Consider the following 4,509-nt stretch of genomic DNA (forward strand, 5'->3'; position numbering starts at 1 on the left):
TTTCCTTTATGACTTTTACAATGTCACAACTTATATTTAAATCTTTTATCCATCTTGAGTTCATTCTGAGTTTATGGTGTATGTTGGTGGTCTAGTTTCATTTTTTTGCATGTACCCTTCTAGATCTCCCAACACTATTTATTAAATAGGTCATTTTTACTCTGTGCTATGCTTCCACCCCCCCCCTTTGTCAAATATTAATTGACCAAAGAGACATGGGTTTATTTCTGGGCTCTCTATTCTGTTCTAGTGATCTATGTGGCTGTTCTTATGCCAGTATCAGACTGTTTTGATTACAGTGGCCTTGTAATATAGTTTGATATCAGGTATTGTGATCCTTCCTACTTTGTTCTCCTTTCTCAAGATTGCTGAGGCTATTCGGGATTGTTTTTTGGTTCCCTATAAATTTTTGAAGTATTTGTTCTAGGTCTGTGAAATATGCCATTGATATATATATATATATATATATATATATATATATATATATATATATATTTTTTTTTTTTTTTTACAATGTCGAAGTAATGCAACTTATCCAGCCACCGAATAAGGTGGCTAGAGCTGGCACAAACTCCAAATTACTCTTGCATACACTGTCCCCCCTGCCTGGCCATGAGCATAGTCAGGCAAGGTCTGCGGGTATGCCTCATTGATATTTTAATACAAATTGTGTTTAACCTATAAATTGCTTTGGGTGTTAAGGTCATTTTAATGATATTAATTCTTCCCATCCATGAACATGGAATATGCCTCCATTTATTTGTATCTTCCTTAATTTCTTTCTTCAGTGTTCTGTAGTTTTCCATGTTTAGGTCTTTTACATTCATGGTTAAGTTTATTTCCAAGTACTTTATTTTTCTTGTTGCTATAGTAAATGGGATTTTTTTTCGAGTTTCTCTCTCTGATATTTTATTGTTGGTGTACAAAAATTCCTTTGACTTCTGAATATTCACTTCGTACCCTGCTATTTTACCAAATTCATTTATTAGGTGGAATAGTTTTTTCATGGAGTCTATAGGGTTTTCTATGTACATTATCATGTCATCTGGAAATAATGACAATTTTACTTCCTCCTTTCCAATTTGGATGCCTTTTATTACTTTTTCTTGTCTGATTGCTGTGACTAGAACTTCCAATACTATGTTGAATAAAAGTGGTAAAAGTGGACACCCTTGTCTTGTTCTTGATCCTAAGGGAAAAGCTTTTAGTTTTTGCCCACTGAATATTATGTTGGTTATAGGTTTCTTGTATATGACTTTTGTTATGGTGAGGTATGCTCTCTCTATTCTCACTTTGCTAAGTGTTTTTACCATAAATGGGTGCTGGATTTTATCAGATGCTTTTTCTGCATCTATTGCTATGATCATGTGATTTTTGTCTCTTATTTTGTTTATGTGGTGTATTATGTTTCTTGACTTGCAAATATTGTACTATCCTTTCATCCCTGGGATGAACCCCACTTGATCATTGTATATGTTCTTTTTCATGTATTGTTGGATCTGGATTGCCAATAATTTGTTGAGGATTTTAGCATCTATGCTCATCAGAGATATGGTCCTGTAGTTTTCTTTCTTTGTTGTGTCTTTACCTGGTTTTGAAATTAGGATAATGCTGGCCTCATAAAAAGAGTTTGGGAGTCTTTCCTCTTCTTGAATTTTCTGGAATTGTTTGAGAAGGAGAGGAGTTAGCTCTTCCCCGAGTGTTTGGCAAAATTCACCTGTGAAGTCGGTCAGTCCAGGGCCTTTGTGTGCTAGGAATTTTTTTATTACTGCTTCAGTTTTGCTAGTTGTTATTGGTATATTCAGGCTACCTGCTTCTTCTTGATTCAGTTTTGGAAGATTGCATATTTCTATAAATTTGTCCATTTCACCCAGGTTGTCCAATTTCTTAGTATATAGTTGTTCATAGTAATTTTTACAATCCTTTTGTATTTCTGTGGTATCTGTTGTAAATTTTCTACATTAATTTCTAATTTTATTTATTTGGGTCCTCTCTCTTTATTTCTTGATGAGTCTGGTAAAGGCTTGTCAATTTTGTTTATCTTTTCAAAGAACAAGCTTCTGGATTTATTAATCCTTTCAATTGTTCTTTTAGTCTCTATGTCATTTACTTCTGCTCTGATCTTGATGATTTCCTTACTTTTACTCTCTCTGGGCTTAGTTTGTGGTTTTTCCTCTAGTTCTTGTAGATGTAGAATTAGGTTGTTTATCTGAGACTTTTTCATCTTTTTTGGTATGCCTATATTACTATGAACTTCCCTCTCACAATTGCCTTTGCTGTGTCCCACAGGTTTGGGGCTGTTGTGTCTTCATTTTTATTTGTTTTCAGATACTTTTTGATTTCTTCTTTGATCTCATTGTTGACCCATTCATTATTTACTAGCATGTTATTCAGTCTCCATGTGTTTAAATGTTTTTGAATTTTTTTCCTTGAGGTTGTTTTCTAGTGTCAAGTCACTGTGATCCAAGAAGATGCTTGATATGATTTCAATTTTCTTGAATTTATTGAGACTTGTTTTGTGTCCTGCCATGTAGTCCATCTTTGAAAATGTTCCATGTACATTTAAAAAGAAGGTATATTTTGCTTCTTTGGGGTGGAAGGGTCTGTATATATCAACTAAGTCCTTTTGTTCTAGAGTGTTGTTTTCAATGCCACAATATCCTTGTTGTTTCCTTGCTTGGAAGACCTGTCCATTGTTGACAGTGGGGTGTTAAAATCCCCTACAATGAGTGTGTTGCTGTTGATATTTTTCTTCAAGTCCTCCAAGATTTTCCGTATATATTTAGGTGCTCCTATGTTGGGTGCATATATGTTTACAAGGATTATATCTTCTTTATGTATTATTCCCTTAAGTATTATGTAGTGATCTCCGTTGTCTCTTTCTAAGGCCTATGTTTTCAAGTCTGTTTTGTCTGATATAAGTATTACTACTCCAGCTTTTTTCTCATGTCTGTTTGCTTGGAATATTTTTTTCTATCCTTCACATTCAGTGTGTGTAGACCTTTCGTTCTGAGGTGGTTCTCTTGTAGATAGCATATATGCGAGTCATGTTTTCTTATCCATTCAGCTACCCTATGACTTTTGACTGGAGAAAAAGATGTAGTGCCTGATAGAAAGAGCCCTTTCAGAGCTTTTAGCTTTTAGCTTTCCCCTACGGATATGCGCTTAAGCTGAGGACTCCTGAGCCTGGCTTTACTAATCTGCAGAGCCTGTAATCCCACAGGTGGGGGTTGGGCTCACTTGTCCGTGAGGGGACCTGCCTGGCTGGAGTGAGTCTCAGGCATTTAGCTCCTGACCATCCAGTCCCCATCCTGCAGCTCTCGCCAGAGACTTGTGCCCAAACTCTCCACCATGCACAGTCCCCTGCTCACCAGCCATGCTGGGCCAGGTTCCACAGTCTCATCAGTGTGACTTCATCCCTCTGAGTTCTTCGTTGGCAGTGTTGCTGCGTGCACGCAAGTGCATGCAAACACAGGGTCACTGCCTGGTCTCCAGTCTTGCCTCAGTTCCTCTTTTAAAAGTGTTTCTGACCTGGCTGGTATGGCTCAGTGGACTGAGCACTGGCCTGTGAACCAAAGGGTTTCTGGTCGAATCCCGGTCAGGGCACATGCCTGGGCTGCAGGCCAAGTCCCCAGTTGAGGGCATGCAAGAGGCAACCACACACTGATGTTCCTCTCCCTCTCTTTTCCCCTCCTTTCTCTTTTCTCTAAAAATAAATAAATAAAATCTTAAAATAATTTAAAAAAATGTTTCTGTGTGGCCCCCATCACTTCAGCATTGAGCTCTGGGGGGGCCTGTTCTCTGCGCGGTCCCCCTTCCCAAAAAGCCTAAAGTCTCTCTTGTTCAGGGCTGGCCACGGCCTGCCAGAGCCTCTAACAGTTTTGGATAAAGTTTCTTTCCGGATCTCTCCCAATGGTGCTGGGAAGAGTCCTGCAGCAATGCTATACCACTGGGCGGTGGCAGGGTGTTCTCCCCGCTTCCTCCAGTGATTCTCAGCCTCAGTTTCTGCAGCCAGCACTGCCCCGGCCATCTCTCCACCCATGGAGCATGTGGCTCCTGCAGCCTCCTCAGTCAGATTCTGTCCCATTCACGTTCCCATGGTGCCTGGGGTCAGAGAGGCAATAGGCTTCTCCCCAGTAAGTACCACAGTCCCCAGGTCCTGGTTCCTGGTGGCGGTGGGGTGCATGGCCTTGTGGGGGTGGATGGCACAGAAAGACATCTGGGAGCCAAGGTGTGGGCACTCTGGAGGCTTCTTCCGGAGGAGAATATTTTAAAATCCTCAAAATGGCTCCCATGCCAAGTCTGCACAGCCAGAGGTACCAGGTTTGTCAGAAGCAGCAGCAGCCACTCCACTAAGAGAGCCCAGGGGCCCACTCCTGAGTGCCCTGCAGCCGGGCATGCTCTTGCCCACTCACACCCACCCCCCACACATTCATTCGCGTACTCACTCACTCACTCACACATGCTCTCACTCACTCTCTGCTGGATTTTCTAGTTAATTGCTCTGTG

General features: G+C 40.5%; 1 non-coding gene across 1 annotated transcript; it reads right to left on the reverse strand.

The window, feature by feature from the left end:
• Positions 1–511: 511 nt before the first annotated feature.
• On the reverse strand, positions 512–647 carry LOC150013096 (small nucleolar RNA SNORA58). Its single transcript, XR_016510988.1, has one exon. It is a non-coding gene; the product is annotated as a small nucleolar RNA SNORA58 (small nucleolar RNA).
• Between the last annotated feature and the right edge of the window lie 3,862 nt (positions 648–4,509).

Source organism: Furipterus horrens, unplaced genomic scaffold, assembly GCF_987537825.1.
Source record: "Furipterus horrens unplaced genomic scaffold, mFurHor1.1.pri manual_scaffold_4, whole genome shotgun sequence".
Classification (NCBI taxonomy): Eukaryota; Metazoa; Chordata; class Mammalia; order Chiroptera; family Furipteridae; genus Furipterus; species Furipterus horrens.